Source organism: Apium graveolens, unplaced genomic scaffold (genome assembly GCF_009905375.1).
Source record: "Apium graveolens cultivar Ventura unplaced genomic scaffold, ASM990537v1 ctg5671, whole genome shotgun sequence".
Lineage (NCBI taxonomy): Eukaryota > Viridiplantae > Streptophyta > Magnoliopsida > Apiales > Apiaceae > Apium > Apium graveolens.
This window is the reverse complement of record NW_027419049.1, coordinates 31,418-56,405: the sequence shown is the minus strand read 5'-3', so window position 1 is coordinate 56,405 and position 24,988 is coordinate 31,418. Positions and strand designations below refer to the sequence as shown.

Below are 24,988 nucleotides of genomic sequence, written 5' to 3'. Positions count from 1 at the left end.
GAAAAAGAAGAAGTCAAAGTTTTGAACAGTGAGCCAGCGCGCCCGCCTTGTTAAAGCGCGCGGCCGCGCCCAAACATCTGAAACCCAGCACGCCCGAGCTGGTGAAGCGCGCCGCCGCGCCGCGTCGGGATAGAAGAATCCTGATTCTACTTGGCTTTTGGGAGAAAGACTTCTACTTTGCATGGGGCTGCTATATAAACAATTTTAAAGCTCGGTTTTCAGAGGATACCAAGTCAGAGACATAACAGAGCTTAAGGAGAAGACGGCAAGAGACCTATAGCACAATTCAACAAAGGCGAAGATGATCTAGTTTATTCTTGTGAATCTTTGTTTTGAGTTATAATCTTGGATGCTCGTTTCTTGTTTTGTTGAACCTATACTCCTGTGTTAACCTTGTTTTATTATTCATTATAAAGACTACATTTATTATACCATGCTTTCATCAGAACCCACGTTGATGATGAGTCCGATTATGGGCTAATCGTTATCGTGGGGTTCTAGCGGATATATTTATGGATTTCTTCAGTTGATTTGTTTCAATGCCTTAATGTGTGGTAATTGTATGATAACCTAGTATTAGTTGTGCGTATTTGTCTTATGAGCATCGCGAACTTATAAGATAGTGTGTTAATCTTTAATGAAGCGAAAGTAAATTTAAGGGTTTAGAACTTGCCACGCTAGCATAGGTTCAAGTATTTGTTATGCATAATTCATGGGTAATTTTAACCATCTTACTTACTTTATGTAATCAAGATAGATAACTTGTGCTTAAACCGTTATGTTGTCAAATTCTATAGACATATAGGGTCTCAATATAATTGGTGTCTATTCAGCTTTTATCTCTTTTGTGGATGTCTGGTAATATGGTATTCGTGCAATGAAAGTTGGTGTTTATCAGTTTTGTGTTATCTGATTAGTGTCATCACCATTGCATGCTAAGGTTAAGAACGAAAAGGCTATTGAATGAAGTACTTAATAAAGTTAGAATCCCATGTTTGTCATATATATTAATTCAATCATTCTTATCCCCTTAGTTATAATTTCTAGCATTGAATAATAACCATACATTGTTGCTTACGAGCATAAATTATAAAGTTAACCTAAACCAGTCCTTGTGGGAACGAATCTGATTTATATCTTATACTGCCTGCGAACACGTATACTTGCGTGTAATTTTAGCGTGTGTTTATCGACTAAAAAGTTTTTAGTGCCGCTGTCGGGGACTCGATGTTAATTTTTAGTTTATGTGTTTTCCATCAGTGGTCGTTAAAGTTCATTGACTCGGACATTGTTACTTAATTGTTTCCTTGTTTTATTTCAGGTACTCTAGCGAGGGTGTATGCATACGCGTTCACGGTCTCGTAAGAGAACTTTGGATAAAGCCGAGGAAGAAGTTGTGGTGGTTTGAAGGGAAGTTTTTGAAGAAGAAAAGAAGGTAGAAGAAGAAGAGAAAGTCGAGGAACCAGTTTTAGTAGTGATGGGAGATCAAGCAGAAAATCCTAAGGCTTTGATGGTTCTCAGCCTAAGATCAATGACATTCTGTCAAGCATCATCAGGCCAGCCATCAGGGCTAACACTTTTAAGATCAAGTCAAGAGCGATTCAGATGATATAGAAATCAGTTCAGTTTGGGGGTTCTCCTACTGAAGTCCCCAACATGCACATCAGATTTCATCGAGATCTGCGATACTTTCAAGTTCAATGATATGACTGAAGATGCTATCAAGCTACGACTCTTCCCATTCTCTCTGAAGGATAAAGCTAAGTGCTGGTTACATTCTCTACCAATAGGGTCTATCACCACTTGGGAATATCTTGCTCAAAAGTTTCTCACTAAATTCTTCCCTATGGCGAAGACTGCTGCAATTAGGAATGCTCTTACTCAGTTTGCACAACAAAATGAAGAATCTCTGTGTGAGGCTTGGGATATAAGGAGATTCTAATGAAGTGCCCACACCATGGCATGCCTGATTGGATGATTATAAACATCTTTTACAATGGATTGGGTGCTACTTCTAGACATATGCTCGATGTAGCATCAGGAGGAACCTTGTGGGCCAAGAGCTACGATGAAGCTTATGAATTGATTGAACTGATGGCTGCTAATAAATACTAGAATCCTTCTCAAAGACTAACTCCGGGAGAAGTAGCTGAAATTCTGGAGTTGGATGCAACAACTGCTATAGCTGCCCAACTTAAGGCTTTGACGATGAAGATGGACACTTTGGCTAATTATGGAGTTAATCAAATCACTAGTGTGTGCGAGCTTTGTGCTGGTGCCCATGAGACTGATCAGTGCGCAATTTCTAGTGAATCAGCTCAGTTCGTGAGCAACTTTCAGCGTTCGCAGCAACCCGTGCCAGCCACTTATCATCCCAACAACCGTAATCATCCTATTTTCAGCTGGAGCAATGCTCAGAATGCGGTTCAATAGCCGTATCAATAGTATCCAGCTAAGCAGTACAACCCCCCTGGTTTTCAGCTATCGCAATATGCACCAAGGCAGCAACTCCAACAGCAACAAGCTAATGAAAAATCTGAATTAAAGGAGTTGAAACTTATGTGCAAGAGTCAAGCTGTTTTTATAAGACCTTGGAAAATTAAATTGGACAAATTACCAATGCCTTGCTAAATCGTCAACCTGGTACACTACCTAGTGACACTGAAGTTCAATCACTTTGAGGTCTGGAAAGGTTGCGAATCCCGAACAAACTCAAGTGTCGACTGAAGAAGCTAGGGTTGAGAAAGAAGTAGAGCAGCAAGAAGTAGAAGTGGAACCAATGAAGACTACTGTTGAGCACACTCCTCCTGAGGGTAATACAGGGGAGAAACAGATCTATCCTCCACCGCCTTTTCCTAAGCGGCTGCAGAAGAAAAAGCTGGACAAGCAATTTAAGAAGTTTCTGGAGGTGTTGAAGAAACTTCATATCAACATACCTTTCGCGGAGGCTCTTGAGCAAATGCCTAGTTATGCAAAGTTTATAAAAGGTATTGTCTCTTAGAAAGTGAAGCTAGATGATTTAGAGATTGTTGCTCTGATGAAGGAATGCAGAACTGTGCTGCAACAGAAGTTGCCTCCGAAGCTTAAGGATCCAGGAAGTTTCACTATTCCGTGTACTATTAGAAAAGTGTCTTTTGACAGATGCTTATGTGACTTGGGAGCTAGCATCAATCTAATGCCTTTGTCAATGTTCAAGCAGTTAGACTTACCTGATCCAAAATCGAGTTATATGACCTTGTAGTTAGCCGACCGTTCTATTACATATCCGCGAGGTATTGTGGAAGATGTCTTGGTCAAGGTTGATAAACTCATCTTCCCTGCTGATTTCGTAATTCTTGATTTCGAGGAGGATAAGAAGATCAATTGTTGAGGTCTGATGCCTTAGAGAAGGCCTTATTGGGGAGTTCAGATAGTGAAGATGACGAAGGTGAAGAGCAATTGCAATATTTGAATGCTTCTCCCTGAAAGAGGAAGATTGATATGCCTTTTGAATCTCTTGGAATGGAGGAATTGAACAAAGCTCCTAAACGCCTCAAGCCATCTATTGAAGAAGCTCCTACTCTTGAGCTTAGGCCTTTACCTGAACATTTGAGGTATGCTTTTTTAGGTGATGCATCTACTCTGCCTGTGATTATTGCATCTAACCTTTCAGGTAGTGACGAGGAAAAGCTTTTGAGAATGCTAAGAGAGTTCAAATCGGCAATTGGTTGGACTATATCAGATATTAAGGGAATTAGCCCTTCTTATTGCATGCATAAAATTCTGCTAGAGGAAGGTAGCAAGCCTACGGTCGAGAAGCAAAGAAGACTTAATCCAATCATGAAGGAAGTAGTGAAGAAGGAAATTCTTAAGTGGCTAGATGCAGGGATCATCCATCCTATTTTTGACAGTTCATGGGTGAGCTCAATTCAATGTGTGCCAAAGAAAGGTGGAATTACTGTGGTAGCAAATGAAAAGAATGAGCTTATTCCTACACGAACAGTCACGGGGTGGAGAGTTTGTGTGGACTAAGAAAGCTGAACAAGGACACTAGAAAGGATTACTTTCCTTTGCCCTTCATTGACCAGATGCTTGACATATTGGCTGGTCATGAGTACTGCTATCTTCTGGATGGCTATTCGGGTTACAATCAGATTTTTATCGCTCCAGAAGATCAGGAGAAAAATACCTTCACTTGTCCATTTGGTACTTTCTCCTTCAGACGAGTTTCTTTTGGTCTGTGTGGTACACCAGCCACATTTCAGAGATGTATGATGGCCATCTTTTTTGATATGATTGGACAGAATGCAGAGGTGTTCATGGATGACTTCTCTGTATTTGGAGATTCTTTTGATGAATGCATGAAGAATCTTAGACACGTTCTTAAGAGATGTGTTGAGACCAATCTGGTCCTCAATTGGGAGAAATGTCACTTTATGGTGCGACATTGCATTATTCTTGGGCACAAGGTTTCTAGTAAGGGTCTTGAGGTGGATAAAGCCAAGATGGGGGTCATTGAGAATCTTCCTCCACCTATTTCTGTTAAGGGAATTCGCAGTTTTCTTGGTCATGCGGGTTTCTATAGACATTTCATCAAGGACTTTTCAAAGATTTCAAAGCCATTATGCGTGTGCTGGAGAAAGATGTCCCTTTCAAGTTTGATGATGAGTGCCTTGCAACTTTTGAGACATTAAAGAAGAGTTTAATCACGGCACCTGTCATAACTGAACCTGATTGGAATGAGCCTTTTGAGATGATGTGCGATATAAGTGACTATGCAGTTGGAGTATTTCTTGGGCAGAGAAAAACAACATATTTCATGTGGTCTACTATGCTAGCAAGACTCTGAATGGTGCTCAACTGAATTATACTACTACGGAGAAAGAACTTTTGACTATGGTCTATGGTTTTGAGAAATTTCGATCTTATCTACTTGGGACTAAAGTGACAGTTTTCACTGATCACGCTGTAATTCGTTATCTCGTCTCAAAGAAGGACTCGAAGCCTAGATTGATTAGATGGGTACTTTTGCTTCAAGAATTTGAACTAGAGATCAAGGACAGAAAGGGGACTGAAAATCAAGTCGCTGATCATCTCTCGTGTTTAGAGAACCCAAATGCTACTTTATTGGACAAGACATTGATTAATAAGTCTTTTCCCGACGAGCAGTAGTTTGGAGTGCAAGAAGAAGAACCGTGGTTTGTAGACATTGTGAACTATCTTGTGAGTAATATCATGCCTCCCGACTTATCATATGCTTAAAGAAAGAAGTTTCTACATGAAGTGAAGTGGTTTATGTGGGATGAGCCATTTCTTTTTCAACAAGGAGCTGACCAAAACATCAGGAGATGTATTCCTTACAGTGAAACGGGGGGGGGGGATCTTGCGAGATTGCCACTCAACGGCTTATGGAGGACATTATGATGGAGAAAAGACAGTAGTTCGTATTCTTCAAGCAGGTTTCTTTTGGCCAACCTTGTTTAAAGATGCTCACTAGTTCGTTTTGAAATGTGATCGATGTCAACGTGTGGGTAATATGTCTAAGAGGGATGAGATGCCTCTTAATGTGCTTCTCCAGGTTGAGGTCTTCGATGTTTGGGGAATTAACTTCATGGGGCCATTTGTCTCATCTTGTAATAATCAGTACATCTTATAGGCGGTTGATTATGTGTCAAAATGGGTTAAAGTTAAGGTGTTGCCAATAAACGATGTGAAAGTGGTGCTTAATTTTCTTCACAAGCAGATATTCACAAGGTTTGGAACTCCAATAGTCATATCAGTGATGAGGGGTCGTATTTTTGTAATCGCAAGTTCACTGCTATGATGCAAAGGTATAATATGAATCATCGCATTGCTACGGCTTATCATCCTCAGACAAATGGTCAAGCTGAGGTGTCTAACAGTGAGATTAAGCGCATTTTAGAGAAAGTTGTGTGTCCATCAAGGAAAGATTGGTCTTCGAAGTTTGACGAAGCTGTTTGGACGTATAGAACAGCATACAAGACTCCATTAGGAATGTCGCCGTTTCAGTTGGTTTATGGTAAAGGATGTCATTTGCCAGTGGAGCTCGAGCATAAGGCGTATTGGGCTTTGAAGAAATTGAATCTTGACTTGGATGCGGATGGAAAAAAGAGGATGCTTCAATTAAATGAACTCGACGAGTTTCGACTTCAAGCTTATGAGAACAATAAAATATACAAGGAGAAAGTCAAGAGGTGGCACGATAGGGGTCTAGTGCTCAAATCATTTATACAGGGGCAAAAAGTTCTTTTGTTTAACTCTCGTCTCTGTCTTTTTCCTGGGAAGTTGAAGTCAAGGTGGTCAGGGCCCTTCATAATCAAAACTGTGTTTCCGCATGGAGCGGTGGAAATTTTTGAAAGTGATCTGGGCCAAGCATTCAAGGTAAATTGTCAAAGGTTGAAGCACTACTATGGTGACACTACAAATCGCGAGGTGGTTAGTGTCGTTCTATTGTCCGTTTGAGCTCAAGGTTCTACGACGGGCTAGCGATGTAAAAAAAGCGCTTCTTGGGAGGCAACCCAAGTTTATTGTACATTAGTAGGTATATGAAGCAAGAAGAGAGGAGAAAAACACAAAAAATTCAGAAAAAGAAAAAAAAATTAGGGCCAACTTTAGTAGCCAAGCGCGGCCGTGCTGATCTAGCACACGGCTGCTGCTGTGCCCATGAGTGTTGTGCGGGAGTTCTATGCTAACGCTAAGGCGGAGAAGAATGGCTTCACGGTGGTTAGAGGGATGACTGTAGAGTACAGTGCTGATGCCATTAGGATGGTGATTGAGCAGCCCACGAGGAAGCCCGACCACGATACTTGGAATGATAAAACTCCTGAGGACTTCAACTTGGATCTGATCATTATGACTCTGTGTGTGCTTGAGACTCACTGGAAGTTCAAGAGGGGCACTACTGATTCCTCCATGTTCCCTGCGTCGTTCATGAACAGTTTTGCACGGGCTTGGAATTCTTTTATATGTGCCAACATCATGCCATCTTCTCATGTGCATGAGATTACTGTGAAGCGTGGTCGTCTGCTGTGGGGTATTCTTCAAGGTGATTACATTGATTCGGGGATGGTTATTTATTAGGGGATTTTGAGATTCTTGAGAGAAGGTACTACGGGTTCTATACCCTATGCGTCCGTTGTGATGAAGCTGTGTGTGGCGGTTGGTGTTTGTTGGCCTGCACATGAGCATCTACAGCTTTCCAGTGCTCCTATTGACAATTCTACGCTGTTGAACATGACTGAGTGGGGAGGAGGTAAGCCTGATTTGAAGGAGCTTGGTTACTCTTTTGACCATCTACGAGGTGAAAGGCCTCGCGATCAAATGTATGTGGGTGGAACGCAGCAGGCAAGTAAGGAAGGTTGGAGAGATCAGTTGGGAGAGAATGCTGGTTCGTCGCAGCAGCAGCAGCAACAGAAGGAGGCTGGAGCAGATGTTGGAGCTGGTTTGAGTTCGACGCAGTATAGGCGTCTAGCGAGGAGGATGGATGCAATGCATGACATTCATAGTTGGTTTGCACATGATCTCACCCAGGCACTTGGGACCACATTTAGAGCCACCGGTGTTGACATCCAGTGGCCAGTATTTGGTGAGGACTCTGTGTATCCGCCTCCATACATGCCTGACACTCCACCCGTTGAGGGTAATTCTTCTAATTCGGAGTAGGTATGCCTGATTCCTTACTATTACCTTCACTGTGGAAAGTAAATATTTTAAGTTTGGGGGTAGTAGTTGAAGGAATATGTTTTGTGTGAGTCGCATGTAGTTGCATATTCATGATAGTTTAGTGCATATAGTTTGCATATGTGTTCCATATAGTTTTTTTTGTAGTTTTTTATGATAGTTTATTTATGTAGTTTCATGCATGTGCATTATAACATGATCCCTTAGATGATTTTTCCGATTAATTTGTGATATTGATGCTAATGTAGTGATGTCGTATTTAGTGATGTTAAGTCTTATCGAATTGATTTGCATGCTAGAGACAATTGTATTTCACTAAGTCTTACAAGTTGCTAGAGTGCTAGATCATGATCATGGTTTGTTTGTTGTCGAGGTTTAATCGCTTGTTTATATTTAGAATTTAGGATATTCTCTTAATAATAAATTAGCATGGATATTTAAAATTTTTTGGAGAAAATTGGATTTCATTGCTAGTTGTGTGGCTAGGTGTCAAACGGCTAGTAGCCGACTCATATTTATATGAGTAATCTAGGGTTGAGCGAGATGGAGCGAAATGCACTCGTTCAGAAATATTAGAAAAGAAGAAAAAAAGAAAAAAAAGAAAAAAAAGAAAAAAAAGAAAAAGAGTAGTATTATGTATAATTGATCACGAGTGGGCTCTTTAGTACTCGAGTTATTAAGTTCTTAGGGGACTTCATGCCTAGTGACCTAAGGCTTTTATAGTCTGGGATCCGCCAACCTAACGCTCGCTACATGGGTACCATTGTATAAGTCTTTTGTAGACCTCACTCATTGCACGATCAAATAAGCATAGTTGTTTTGTCTTGTTATGAATGAAAGCATGAATCCATGTTAAACTCCGATATAAGAATTGAAGTGTTAAAAGTTATTTTGAGTTTAGCTTATATTCTATTTATAAACTTGCGATTGCTTTGATAAGTAGTGAGTCATGATTATTGATCTAGTTGTGATAGATTATCTGTAAGTAGTTGTACACACCCACGTCTTTGATTTGTAGATTGAATTGTGAGGTTTGATTGATCTTTATGCGAATAACTATATTTGCTGATGTGTTGCTTGTTGATTAGTTTAGTTATTCAATGGGGATCGTTGCATTCATTTAGTTGCATTCATGCATTTTTATTTCTTGTTCATTGAGTCTGTTTATGCTTGAGGACAAGCATCGATTCAAGTTTGGGGGTATGTTTAGTGGCATTTATGACACTTTATTACGCTTCGTAAAGCTTTGAATTGGTGTATTTTTACTCAAGGTATTGGTGTTTTAATGTGTTTTCTGGTGTTTTTGCATTTTCAGGCATTTTCCAGGTAATCAGGTGAATTAACATTATTTTTGTGCTAATTGGGTGAATTAGCAAAGTCGTTATATTTAATGGTGCTAATTACTTAATTAACTAATTAATTAATGATTAATTGAAAAAGCTAAAAACCATTATTATATAATTAATAGTTGCTGGGATTTTTCTTGTTTGTCCTATATGCAAGTTGCAAACTAACACACCTTATCCTCCATGTCATCAATCCACACCACTCTCTTCATCCACCATTCAATTTAACTCAATCTCAACCACTCCCTTCACCTAATCCCTTCTATAAATAAACACCCACCCCCACCATTTTTTACAAAAGTTAAGAGCTAATTAATTGCTGGGCATTTTCAAGAAGTATTCTCTCTACACACTCTCTAATATCCAAACCCAAATACTTCTTCTCAAAAACCTCTCTCTTACAAATATATATCATATATTCAAGGTTTTTGATCTTCAAGCTTAGTTCCACCAACCAAGCTCTATCATCCCAAGAAAAGCTCATCCACACCACTTTCTTGCCTCCCAAAGGGCTGCCCAAGTTCGACCAACAAGCCAAAATCCGGCCGAACCTCCGGCGATTTTTTCCGGCAAACTTTTCCGTTTATCTCTTAAAAGTGGTAAAACCTCTTAGCTTTCATCCGAGTCTTAACCGACCACTCTTAAAATTAATATAAGAAGCTTAGTAACACCTTCTCTTCATCTCTACAAGCTCTTATATAGAATAATTTAATGAAAAACAAATCTGTACAAGGATTGTTTTCTACAAATAATACACTTCTAGCACGAAGTGATAATTTCATACAACGCTTGGTTTATATTCCTAACTAGAACCTTTAGTGTTTCGTGGGAATTAAATTACAAATCTAGCATTTTATTCTTTAAACTTAAACGCACTTATTTTGGCCATATATTGATATATTCGTTATAATTGTTTAACAAGACCTTAGCAACTTCCCTTACTAACACCTTTAGTGTTCCATGGGAAAAACTTAAGGCTTATATTATATATATCTATATATACATATTTATTATATTTAGTTAAAAGATTTGAGTGAATTCCCTTACCAGCACCTCTAGTATTTCGTGGGAAGATCTCAAAGCTTTTAAGTAAATATAAGTATATATATAATCGTATAAGAATTAAGTGACTTCCCTTACTAGCATCTTCAGTGTTTCGTGGGAAAAAATTAAAGCTAATATTGTATTATATATATACACATATAAACTGTTCTAATATAATTTAAACTCTGCTCTTATATTATTTTGATATATTGTGTTTAAATTACGCACCTTTTATTCTCTTGGCCAAATATTTTATAAGTGCAAATAGTTAAAGAATAAGTGTAACGTTCTCGATTTATAAAAGTCTACACATGACCATATTAAACGAGAAAGTATTTTATCAAAGATCTGAAAGCTATAACGCTTCACCAAGGACTTGATATATTTATTACTTCGGAAATCAAATATATTATTCAAAACGAAGTAATACCAAGTGTACTCTAACCTTCACTTAATCTAAAGAAAAGTATACACTAATATTCTTTTAAGAATATTTGTAAGTCATCCGGTCTAGTTAAGTGTATTACTAGTCCAAACTCTTTCTATCAATAACAGGTATTGTTTCGTAGATATTGTCTTCTTCGTTTTGCAGTGAGGTGAAGTATAGTGAGGTGATTCTCGTTCTAAGACCCAAGTCCTAGACGTACTAACGGGGAGTTAGTAGTCTTCGCACCGTGAGGAAGAGGAAAAACCCAAGACCAACTACTGAGATCCAAAACCGGCAAAAGTTTTGAAGGACAAAGACTACACCTAGGGTTCTACATCAATTTTGAAGAAATAACAGGGTGTTATGTCTAAGATAGGTTGTGTAGGTTGCACATTTACTTTGAGGTGGTAACCTGGAGTTACGCACCAAGACAGGTATTTGTGGGGTTGTAAAGACTTCTCCGCCTATGTAAGGAGCAAGGTTATTTTAAGGGAAAAACTCGGGTCCTGGAGAGGAGCTCGGGGACTGGACGTAGAGGTGAGTGAATTTATTAGAGGTTGCGCCATCGCGAGCCAGGATAAATCTCACGTGTGGTATTTTCTTCCTTGTCTTTTATTTCCGCATATATAATATGCATCGGTAAAATATTAAAAAGGATAAATATTTTTAAAATGCCATAATAATTTTTAAATAGGTAATTAAGCTATTCAACCCCTCCTTCTAGCTTAAAATAGCCCTTTTACGGGACCTAACAGACAGCAAGAGACCTATAACACAATTCAATAAAGGCGAAGACGATCTAGTTTATTCTTGTGAATCTTGGTTTTGAGTTGTAATCTTGGATGCTCGTTTCTTGTTTTGTTGAACCTATACTCTTGTGTTAACCTTGTTTTATTATTCGTTATAAAGACTACGTTTATTATACCATGCTTTCATCAGAACCCACGTTGATGATGAGTCCGATTATAGGCTAATCGTTATCGCGGGGTTCTAGCGGATTTATTTATGGATTTCTTTAGTTGATTTGTTTCAATGCCTTAGTGTGTGGTGATTGTATGAAAACCTAGTATTGGTTGTGCGTATTCGTCTTATGAGCGTCGTCAACTTATAAGATAGTGTGTTAATTCTTAATGAAGCGAAAATGAATCTAAGGGTTTAGAACTTGTCATGCTAGCATAGGTTCATGTATTTGTTATGCATGATTCATGGGTAATTTTAACCATCTTACTTGCCCTATGTAATCAAGATAGATAACTTGTGCTTAAACCGTTATGTTGTCAAATTCTATAGACATATAGGGTCTCAATATAAAAATGGTGTCTATTCGGTTTTCATCTCTTTTGTGGATGTCTGGTAGTATGGTATTCCTGCAATTAAAGTTGGCATTTATCAATTTCATGTTATCTGATTAGTGTCATCACCATTGCATGCTAAGGTTAAGAATTAAAAGGCTATTGAATGAAGTACTTAATGAAGTTAGAATCCCATGTTTGTCATATATATTAATTCAATCATTCTTATTCCCTTAGTTATAATTGTTAGTTTAATTCTTCGTTATAAACAACCTCAATTTGTTATCGTCTTAGCATTGAATAATAACCATACATTATTGCTTAAGTGCATAAATTAAAAATTTAACCTAAACCAGTCCATGTGGGAATGAATCTGATTTATATCTTATACTACCTGCGAACACGTATACTTGTGTGTAATTTTAGCGCGTGTTTAGCGACTAACAACACTCGTTACAATAGTGTCCCATCTGGTTACATCAGAAGCATATGATGTTCGGCTTGTTACAAACTCCTGTATATTTTCGCCCACATGTCTTACAATCAGGCAGTGGTGGTCTTATAATCTGTTGCTGGTTTGGAGCTTGAAACTGATTACCTGCCCTCTGATTGCCTGGTTCTATCCTCTTAAAACTCATATTCGTCTGGGCTTGAAATCCCGACTTTCTGTTGAAACGGTTCTGAAAATTTCCTTGTCCATTTTCCTTTTGGGATATTTCACTTCCCCATTCGATGACCATGGCTTTTTGAACCACGACCGTATATATCATCATTTCAAATACCGCCACTCCGCTACGAATCCATGACTTCAATCCCTGCTGGAATCTTTTAGCCCTTTTCTCATCAGTATTAACCTGTTCCGGAATAAACTTAGCCAATTCTGTAAACATGGCTTCATATTCTGTTACCGACATATTTCCTTGCTTTAATTCCAAGAATTTGATTTCCATCTTGTTCTTCATATAGCGAGGAAAATATTTTTCCAGAAATAATTCAGTAAACCTATCCCAAGTCACGATGCCTTCACCTTCTAAAGCTTTTTTAGACTCCCACCAATAATTAGCTTCTCCCTTCGAGAAATAGCTAGCAAAATCAGTCTTCTGATCCTCTTACACTTTCACTAACGTGAATGCTTTCTCTATCTCTTTTAACCACACTACTAGAAAACGTAGAATAGACATCGACTAAAAACCGATGTCTATGAATAGAAAAATCCGATGTCTTCGTGGGTGATGTTAAAGACCCCCCATTTAACATCGGTTTTAAACTAAAAAATCCGATGTCTTCGTGGGTGATGTTAAGAAGACGTATAACATCAATTTTTAAAGATGTTAAATTTCTAATGAATATCTGATCTTCATATATTATCATAATATGATATTTTTATCAATTTAGACATATTTGAGATAAGTAAAAAAATTCATTTACCCATTAAACTGATGTTACTAATACCAGTAACAACAGTTTTCAAGTTAAACCGATGCAAACATAACTTTTGACATCGGTTCTTTATTTCAAACCGATATCTATTGGTGACAAACCGATGTCTATAAAGCTTAATAACATATGTTCTGTTTTAAGATTTTTCTGTTTTTGTATTTAACATCGATTTTAATAAGTATTACTAATGTCAATGTTCAACTAAAACTGATGTATTAAGCTTTGACATACTTCATTTTCCACTGTAATGATGTCTATACCTGTTTTATTAATGCACATTTTAAAAATATAGATGCCAAAAATTTGCCAAACCAATGGACTACCAAAACCAATTGTTGCATAATACCAGTTATCTATAAATCTAACAACCAATATTCAACCATACGGTTCAACAAATTCATCTAATCCAAACATCAAGTACTACACATATCCATCCATCTATTCTACTACTGTCTATATAAAGAATTTGACTTGGTACCGTCAATAGCATGAAAATATCATTTGATCATGCCCTTGTTCTTTTGCATTTTCCCACTTCTTAGTAAAGCGCATGTAGCCTCTGGTTCCTCAACGAGGACATATCCGACAAGCTATTGTTCACTTTTGAAATCTGTTCCGCAATGGCACCTATAAATTGCTTATGTCTAGAAATGGAAATTTGCTTCCTTTGAGACATTTCCAAAGTAGCTGTTGCCACTTGCACTTCTCTTTCAAAATCTTCAAGCTATTAAAACAGTAACAAATAACTATCCTAATATAACAGAAACAAAGAAAAACACCAAAACAAAGCATGACATTCACCTGCCACTTTACTGTCTCAAGACTAGTTGCTAGTTCACGCCTATGATTGTTTACCGACGCAAGTAGCCTATGGTCAGGATTACGGGTTTCTTGAGCAAGACTTTGCTCAAGCAACAAAACTCAAAACACCTATATATTAAAAATATTATATATAAAGACACAGTTGATATCATTTGATTTTATATTACTAATAAAACAATATGTTTAATCACCATTCAGAGGCGGTGTTTGCTGCAGAAAAGTATTGAAAGTTTCCCATGATTTGTTAGCACAACGATTACATACATATGCGAAGGTCATGGACACATAAGAAACATCAGAATTATTAGAAATCCTCTAAATCATTACCATGCAATTGATGTTCTATTTTTAAATAAGACAAGGATTCTAACCTTCCCGCACAAGAGATCCATTTTTATATACTAGCATTACCATGTAGCTATCTGGATCAACGGGATTAGGAAACGCATGCCCTTCTAATCTTGGTCGATGTTTAGTGGTTATCCCAAATACCTAATAGTAAGAAGATTAAATTGGTAAGAGGGAGTCTCATGTGTTCATTTGCAAAATTATGAAGCACATATATATTAGAAATTATGAAGCACATATATATTAGAAATTCAAAAACCATTAATGTAATTTATTATTAAACTAGTAGCAGGTCATAGAAAAGCAAAATAAAAAATTAAATCCAGCACAACGTCAAATGCCAACATATTTAATAATATATATAACATATCATATTAAAGAACGATATTATGCCTCTTTTATTTTATCCAATTAGGTGGAACGGCTAGTCAGCAAGCCGGTGACTAGTCTCTCAGCCGCAAGTCAACAACAAACTATCTTGTCTGTTAACAATTAGTTATATGATAGGCATAACTGTCAATAGGTACTCCTTTAAGGGCTGGATGACTAGTCACTGGTCAGCAAGTAGTCGACAACTAGTTAAGCCAAACCAAACATATCCTCTGGGAAGAATCAAATATTTATAGACCTCTACTCGGACAGCAGAGAGACTGTTACATAAATGTCCCCTGCTTAAACAACACAAACAGTCACTGAAAACTAATACAAGAACATTATATAAATGGAGAGAGACAACAGAGTTGACGGAACAAATGATATTTTTATTGACTAACAACCTTGTCATCTGTCACTACTCATTAGACAGTGGACATGCACTATCTAAAAATCCACATGTCTTTGATGAGAAACCCACATATTCAAAAACCTTAATTTCCAGAATACAACAAAATGACACCAAAAAAATCCATATTATAATGTTATATTGTTATAATAATGAGAATTGTAGTATATATTATACCCTCCCCATTCTTTAAGCATCATGTCAACAGATATTTAATACTAACTCTTACAAGCAAGCGAAGAGCAAAAATAGCTAAAAACAATTCCAAGCGGAAATATGAGGAACATGACAACACATCTTAAGCAACTTGTTGACAATGTAAGAGGTTCCTTACTCAATATATATATAAATACAGACTAATATAGCTAGTACTCATATTGTAGATTACGGACTAAATATTACCTACATCAGATAAATATTCAGATAATAATATAAAAAACCGAGTACAAAACTACCAAGTTAAAATTCAAGATTTCCATCTGCAAACACGTAAAATTACGGTATCATTAGTACCAAGACTGATTTCCAGATCTCCTGGAGTGTTGAGTGTCAACCCTGCAATTTACAAGATCATTTTTCAAAGATTATGCAGCTAAACTATGTTAGATAGTTGGTTTTAGGTAACGGATGGTAAAACTAAAATTTATATTAGGTAATTAATTCACAGAGCTTCCACACTAAAACTTATGCAGTTATATATTTGGGTGTGCTTTCAAGACATAAGTAGGTATACATCTGGGTTGCATCAGGAATTTTTCCAAAGTAGACAATTCATCAAAGGAATAGAGTGAATGACCGAAAAAAGCCTGATCAAAACTTTATAATCTTAAACATTAAGTACAACATATTAAGAATCCCCGAATCTAGAGGTTTCACCTGCTAGGCTGTTAGGATTGTCACCAGACCACTGCACAACTAAACAATCCTTGTTGAAGTGGAACGTGAAATTAGTCACAACCAAGATTTCAATGCTATAAAAAAGAGAGAGTAATGTGCAATTACATATAGAAATTATTGCACCATGAAATATTGGCATCCATAATTTAGAAATAATTTAGTGGTGTTAAATTACGAAATGATAAACAAGAGGTATCTTTGGATCCAATGATGATAATATTGCCGAATTGTCTGCCTTCCAGTATACACTACCATGAGCCTCAAAAGTAATGTAATTCTATAACATACCACAGAACAGAAGTAAAAGAAATCAAACTTTATGATGGTTAAGTTATGGAATGGAAATTGATAGGAGTAAAAGTTCACATAATGTAAAATATAATTTGGAAACTTGTTATAATTCTAGTACAAAAGTTCAAATCTGATTCACACAAAACTAGAACAAAATAATCATTCACGAAAAGATAAGCAAAAACAAAGCATTCAGGCTAATCATCACGATTTTATAAACATAGACACGCGATAGTGCTACCCAATTTCATAAAATAATAAAATTAAACCCCAACCACAATCAATACAAAACCCCCCAAATTTCATTATTTATCAATAAATCAAAAAATTAGGGTTTTAATTTGAAACCCCAAATTTAAAAATTAGAGTTTAAATTTTAGCCAATTGAAACTTTGACCTCCAACTTAGCTTTTACCTCCGACTTGAGCTTTATACTACGATTTAAGCTGTAAACCCTGACTTGAACAAATTACAACATTTTCAAAATTTGACGAGAGCACAGAGAGAGAGAGAGCAGTCGAGCAGGGAGATAGGGGGGGAGAGAGATGAGCATAATTGAGCACGGTTGAGATGGGTTGTTCTTCAGTCGAGCAGAGAGAAGAGAGTTTTCGATATATTTGATTTATCTTTCATGTTTTAAGAGATGTTGTATCTATATGTATTTTAATTTTTAATTATAGTTTAATAACATGTAGATATCAAAAGAGGGGGGAAGATTTCTTGAAATTTTCCCAAGGCAAAAACAGGGGAAATTTTAACACTGTATTCAACCCCCTTCTACAGTGTTGTGTGACCTAACATAGAAAGGGTGAGGTATATTGGAAGAATAATCCACACCACCCATAGAGGTATTGGGTATATCTGATGTAGAGTATCTTGGTCTTGAGGAAGTGTTAATGATAGAAGGGATTTGAGAAATCCTTCCTAAATTTAAGTTCTTGCGGAAGCATCAGAATATCAGGAACTAATAAAAGGGGCTCGGGATGATCGATCAAATGTAAGAGTGACTCTTCCATTGTCATCTTGGTGAACTTAGTGTATTTGTGTGTTAGGTTCTAATCTTTCCGGTAATCTAGGGCGAGCTACCCCTTCTAAAACCCATTTAGTGGGAAGGGAAATGTCATGCCATTTTATGGATCGAGGAATAATTGTGTTAGACCTTGAAAGGTCAGTTTGAAGAAGGATGGTTTCTCCTTTGACGAAAGCATTTTTATGCCCATCATCACCAATGGACATTATTGCTTTGTAATGAATTCAAAATATTAAAGCAACCAGAATTGATTCTTCTAACATTTTATAGTTGTGAGTTTTAACTTGGAGTGTCATGCTATGGATAACATTCCTGTCTTTAAGAGAAATGGATAAATTTGGATAGCAACTAAAAGAGATGGGTCCGTTACATAGACTTGATTCTATGGAACTTAACAGAGAGTCATTGAACTCAAGGAATCTAGCATCTCTTGAAATGGCTAATATTGAGGTGTCTAATCCTTCTTTGGTTAAGGGCATAATTCCTACTTGGACTAGACCTATATGGATGTAATTGTATGATTTTGCTAGTTTTTCTAGGGAACTTTTGGTGAGAAGGTGAATTATTTCAAATTATTTTGATAGGTGTATGTCCCTTTCTTCGGTTTTGATGGAAGAACTTGAACTATACCATTTTGTATCATAAACTTGGCTTTTTGGGATTTTTGGGATGTCCCAACGCTCTATTGCTTTTTGGAGGTTTTCGATGTTGGTTTCCTCACTATGTGTAATATTTCTTGAGTCTGACGTACTAGTGGAAGAGTTTGAAAGAGATGTAGTTCTGCAGAATACATAATCCATGTTCTAGGTTTAAAATAGACGTAGGCTAAGCTTTTGCTTACAATCCTAGAGAAAATGGGTTTACTGCCTCCTATGGACTTATAACCGATAAACTAGGCAAACCGACTCGGCAAGGGCTTAGCTACAAAAGTTAAGAACTAAGAACAGAGAAACAGTAGGCAACAATATTACAACTCCCTTATGACTCTGATACTCTCAAATGGGAAATGAAAAGAACAAAACAGGAATTAGGTACTTTCTGTCAACAGTTTGACTATAATCCCAACAAAAGCTATTCAAAAACATAATGTGATGGCGAATACAAGTTATATCAAAGACCTTATCAGAAAAGGTCTTTCACAAATTCTAAACATTTCTACAAAAAATCAACAGATGCGTTCTATAATAAACCTTCCTTTAATAATAACAATAAACCTACCTACAACAAAAAACCTTTCAATAAAAATAGATTTACTAAACCAACCAATAAAGATATAACTTGTTACAAATGCGGAAAAAAGGGACATATATCTAGATTTTGCAGACTTAATAGGAAAATACAAGAGTTAAACATAGAAGAAAACCTATCCACCAAATCTCGGCTTTATTCCTTGAATCCTCCGACTCTGAGACATCTGAAATGTCTGGAAATGATGAATCTCTTCAAATAGATTAGATTGCAACAAGCTCATCTTCTTCTCATAATTCCTCCTCTGAAGACAGACGAATCAACGTCCTAACCAGAAATGAGGAACATTCTCTGGAAATCATAGAAAAGATAACTGATCCCCAAATAAGAAAAGTGCTCTTAGAAAAATTACTCCAACGACCAATTGAACCCAAACCAGAACAAAAACCTTCCATTCTCCCATCAATAAAAACTACATATGACTTGACCATAATATTAAAAAAAACAAAAACCCAACCAGAAATCCATTTCAACAATACAACACCTACACAAAGAAATCAAAGAAATCAAAGAAGAATTAAAAATCCTTAAAGAACAACAGAAGATAGATTCTGAAGCATTAAATGTCCTTCTAGTTCATGAAGTAGAAGAGAAAAATACTGAACAAAAATAACTAAGCAGTTTAAACAATACTCCTGAATAGGATGAAGATTTCTTATATGAATTAAGACAAGTTACCTACCGAAAATATCTCATTAAAGTCAAAGTTGTCTGCTCAGATGACTTTATCTTAGATACCATTGCCTTATTCGATACAGGAGCAGATTTGAATTGCATTAAAGAAGAAATAATACCAAAAATATTTCATCAACATACCAACAAAAAATTAACCGCCGTTAATAACTCAAACCTCAATGTAGTTAGTAAGGTTGATGCCTCTATCAATAATAAAACCTTCCAAATTAAGAAATCTTTTCTCTTAGTTAAAGGAATACATCATCTTGTCATATTAGGTACATCTTTCTTCAATTTAATAACCCCTATACTGTCACCTACGAAGGTATTACTTTCAAAAGCAATGACACCAAACTTACCTTCCCATTCCTTGAAAAACCCAAAACAAGGAACCTCAATACAATAAAGGCATATTCTATATATAATAACGAGATAAATGCCATAATACAAGGCAAACAGATACAATTATCCCATCTAAAACAAGACCTTTCCTCTCACAAGATTGAGAAGCAGTTAAAAGACCGCTTTATCAAAAAAAAATCTTAAAATTACTAAAACAAATAGAATTGGAACTTTGTTCTGACTTACCAAATGCATTTTGGCATAGAAAACAACATATGATTGATAACCCCGTCCCTTGGTCATCTAAGTATACCGAAATTGTTCGACAAATCAAAGCTTAGGTTCTAGAAATCCCTTGTCTACATCTTGCTGATCCAAATGCTTCTAAAGTAGTTGAAACAGATGCTTCTGAGTTAGGATACGGTGGTATACTAAAACAAGTAGTCAATGGTAAAGAACAAATAGTCCAGTTTACATCTGCACATTGGAATGATTGTCAAAAAAATTATTCTACTATAAAAAAGGAAATACTTTCAATTTTTTTATGTATTACAAAATTTCAGAGTGATTTATTAAATAAAAATTTCTCCTTAGAGTCGATTGTAAATCAACAAAAGAGGTTTTACAAAAAGATGTCCAAAATATTGCATCAAAACAAATTTTTGCCAGATGGCAAGCATTATTAAGCATTTTTTATTCTGATATTGAACACATTAAGGGAGATATGAACTGTGTCCCTGATTTCCTGACCCGTGAGTTTCTACAAAACAGATAGCCTCATGCCTTGAAAAGGCAGAGGTGGGGCAAAAACCCCAGCCTTTCCCGGACAACTCCCGGTCACTCAACAAAGTAAAACGAGTACTTCTTCAGGAAAACCGATCACATCCTGGATCGATAAGGTAATTGCAGATGAAGAAGACAATAACTTATTTCTAGCCCTTCAAACCATCAATGCCTATGGCCTCAACATCCAAAATCCCTCAACATCCTCCCAAAGCTCTTCAGCAAAATCAACTAAAGTTACCCAACAAAACACTTCTTCCAGCCAACCTACAAATCCTCCCTTTCAAACATAAACAACCAGTTTTCAAAACCCAACCCTCTTAGTTCATCAGAGACCTATGTCAAAATTAGAAATTGATACCCCAAAAATACAAAACCAGGAGGTAGTAGTCAGCCAGTCAAACGTTTCAAAATCCAATTCTGATTACTATACCAAAAGAAACCATCAAAAAATAATATCAGTTAAAAGAGGATTTAACAATGACGATGCCTCCCTAGCAATTTCAAATGTTTTCCCTAAAGGATGGATGTTCAAACCCTGGGATCTATAAAAAAATAATGTCTATTATCAAGCCATTCTCTTGTCTACTGAATCGGTCACATTCAAACATTTTTACAACGCTCAGGATAGAGAACACTCAACGCCTTCATACACAACATGTCAAATCCAAAAGGTCATCCACCCAAGTCAATGAGGCTAAGAACTCCACCGTCCAAAATTTTTTCCTTCAAACTTTAAAAGATAATTAAACCACTGCTCCTCATATTCCTACTGGGATTACCAACAAGCATGGCATAATTCATTCTTTATCCAAAATCAGAAGAATAGTCATTCCTGGTTGTTTTATTTCAACACCAAAATCCAAGTTCAGGAACTCCATGTTTCGTTCCTTCAATGGTGGTATTTCTTCGGAGCAATTGAAGAAATTCTTACTCTAAATGCACCTGAATGTCTAAAACTGTTCAAAACATACTTCAAACCCACAGAATACGAAAGACATTTTCCTCCTCTTTTAATGTTATGTTCAAATTTCTTTCTTCCATGGGTCTGTTCTTGGGAGTTTAAAATTTATTTCAACCAAATACAGTCCTGTATTTTTCGGTCCTTTAAAGTCAAATGGTGGAGCAATTTCAAAGAAGACCAAAAGATTTCCAAAAAGATCATTCAAAAATGGTTATCAAGTCAAAATTTTATTACCAACAAAGAAGTTCCCACTTTCTTTGCCCAAAAATCAAATGCCCAGGCATTATTAGCCCAAACAAAAACCAGAAGCGAATACAAAGAATCCTTACTTCAACTCGCAAATTCAATTTATGATTTCGACGACGATAGCAGTCCGGTTCATTTAGGAGATGACAACGAAGATGACTGTCATGGGATATTTTCCCCTGTAGTTTCCACTGAATGAAATCACAAAAAACCAAAAAAAAAGAAAAAAAAAGTCCAAAATACCCCCATAAATTTCATGCAAATTTACACCATTTCATATTGTTTAGTTTTCCTTTATTTCATTATTGTATCAGTTTGTATTGATATTTTTTTACTCTAAATTATTACGGGTAAAATGGTAAAAAGTACTTAAAAACAGGATATTGTACAATATTTAAATTTTATATCTAGTTTTCATTATATCGGCATTTCTCAAAAACCCGTAAAATAAGTAGAAGACACAAAAGAAGACAAAGAAGATACTTCCCACTGAGACTAACTCAACATTATTCAAAAGAAGACAAAGAAGACACAAAAGAAGATTCCCACTGAGACCAGCTCATCATTATTCTCCAAACAAAGCAACTTTTCATTTAGGATATGACAACGAAGATGACTGTCATGGGATATTTTCCCCTGTAGTTTCCACTGATTGAAATCACAAAAAACCAAAAAAAGAAAAAAAGTCCAAAATACCCCCATAAATTTCATGCAAATTTACATCATTTCATACTGTTTAGTTTTCCTTTATTTCATTATTGTAATCAGTTTGTATTGATACTTTTTTACTCCAAATTATTACGGGTAAAATGGTAAAAAGTACTTAAAAAAGAGGATATTGTACAACATTTAAATTTTATATCTAGTTTTCATTATATAGGCATTTCTCAAAAACCCGTAAAATAAGCAGAAGACACAAAAGAAGACAAAGAAGATACTTCCTACTGAGACTAACTCAATATTATTCAAAAGAAGACAAAGAAGACACAAAAGAAGATTCCCACTGAGAGTAGCTCATCATTATTCTCCAAACAAAGCAATTTTTGGTGGAAGAGGAATCATACTCAAGATCCTGTGAACAAAGCAACCTCCCACTCAGCAAAGCAGCCCCTCCACTAAGAAAAAGAGGACCTCCCACTCAAGTCAAGCTATCCACTCAGGAATGTAGAACTCCACTACAAGAAAAAAGAATTATGTTGTTTCAAGAATTTAGACTACTCATCCTTCTATAAATAATAAGAAGAAGAGAGTAATATACACACTTGAAATTAGAGAGCAGATAATATACACATCTTGTACCAGTGATAGCAGTTCATATTTCCGAAGTTTATTCTCAAGTTTTCTCAAATTGTACACAAAGACTAGCAGATTACTTTCAGTTATATAATCAAAAGCGTTTCCAAGTAATTTCAAATCCTATTCTTGTTCATATCATATTTTAATGTTTTGTATTAATTCTTAAGTTTTGCCATGACTTAGTTATATATAATATGCATACCATGTCTTAGTCCTACTATATTATTCTCCCTACTGTTTATATTAATATTTATTGGTCCTATAGCGTCCTTTTGTGGATACATTCAAATCCACCAGAAAGTTTTAAAGACCTGTGTTTTTATTACTGTGTGTTTGATTTACTTAATTCCTTATTCCGCACTTTGCAAATCAAAACACTTATATATATATATTGAGTTAAAACATTTTTATAAATCTCGAAAAGAAGCTAGAATTACATTCAACCCCCCTTCTGTAATTCTTGTTGTATTGTTAGGTAATAACAATTGGTATCAGAGCAAGCTCTTGAAGTACAAATAGTGTAAAGATCATAACAAACAGCAAGATGAATAAGAAGGATGTTGAAGTTAAAATTCATTTTCTGGATAAAGACAATTATCACCACTGGAAGGTGAAAATGCATCTACATCTTCTTTCTCAAGATGAGGCATATGTGGATTGCATATAGAGAGCTCCTCATGTACCAATGAGAGCTGCAACAGGCAATGAACCATATGTTCCCAAGCCTAGGCATGAATGGTCAGATCTTGATATTGAGCAAGTCAGGAAAGACAAGAAGGCCATGAATATATTGTTCAATGGAGTTGATGGTGATATGTTTGATAACATCATTAACTGCAAAACAGCCAAGGAGGTTTGGGACATTATCCAGATTATTTGTTATGGTACTGAGCAAGTAAGGGAGAATAAGATGCAGCTGTTAATTCAGCAATATGAGCACTTCCATTGTGGAGATAGTGCGTCTCTCACTGATATTTTTAGTAGATTTTAAAAACTACTAAATGCTCTAAAGTTGCATGGAAGAGTCTATCAGACAAAAGACTCTAACCTCAAGTTCCTTAGATCTCTTCCAAAAGAGTGGAAGCCAATGACAGTCTCATTGAGAAATTCTCAGGATTACAAGGAGTTTACCTTGGAGAGACTGTATGACATCCTGAAGACTTATGAGCTTGAAATAGAGCAAGATGAGAGGATAGAGAAAGGAAGGAAGAAAAGAGGGTCCATAGCACTAGTTGCTGAGTTAGAGAAAGAGAAAGAGATGAAGGTAGAAGTTGTTGAGTCTACATCAAAGGTCTGTGAAAACAAGGGCAAAGGGCTGGTAGTTGAAAATAAAGGTCATTTGAGCCAAGATGACATGGATGATATTGATGAGCATTTAGCATTCCTGTCCAGAAGATTTGCCAAGCTCAAGTTCAAAAACAACTTTGGAGCAACCAAGCCAAGTAGAAACATGGTGAATAAATCCAAATTCAAATGTTTCAAATGTGGCTTGGCAGGGTATTTTGCCAGTGAGTGTAGAAAATCAGATTCCAACAAAAAGAAGTTTGAGCCTGTTGATTATAAACAGAAATATTTTGAGTTGCTCAAGCAAAAGAAAAGGACTTCCATTACACAGGAAAATGACTAGGAAGCTGATGGATTGGATGAAGATAAAGATGTAAGCTATGTCAATCTAGCCCTGATGGCCAAGTCTGATGAAACAGAAATAAGTTCTTCAAGTAATCAGGTAATCACCACTAATCTAGCACATTTATCTAAGGCTGAGTGTAATGATGCAATCAATGACATGTCTACAGAATTATATCACTTGCATGTTACACATAAGTCCCTCACTAAGGAAAATGCTAAAATTAAATAAAACAATTTGTTTTTAAGTGAGAGGAATAATGTGCTAGGTCTCAGTTACTGAATTTAAAAAATTAAGAATTGAATGTAAGATTGCTAAGGATGAATTAACTGAGTCCTTGAAGAAAGAAGAGATTTTGAAGAAGCAGCTTGAGCGAGAACATGAAGTGATTAAAGCATGGAAATCGTCT

At 36.2% G+C, this 24,988-nt stretch overlaps 1 non-coding gene across 1 annotated transcript; it reads right to left on the bottom strand.

The window, feature by feature from the left end:
* Positions 1-1,861: 1,861 nt before the first annotated feature.
* LOC141702770 (small nucleolar RNA R71) lies at positions 1,862-1,964 on the bottom strand. The gene has a single exon (XR_012567256.1). It is a non-coding gene; the product is annotated as a small nucleolar RNA R71 (small nucleolar RNA).
* Between the last annotated feature and the right edge of the window lie 23,024 nt (positions 1,965-24,988).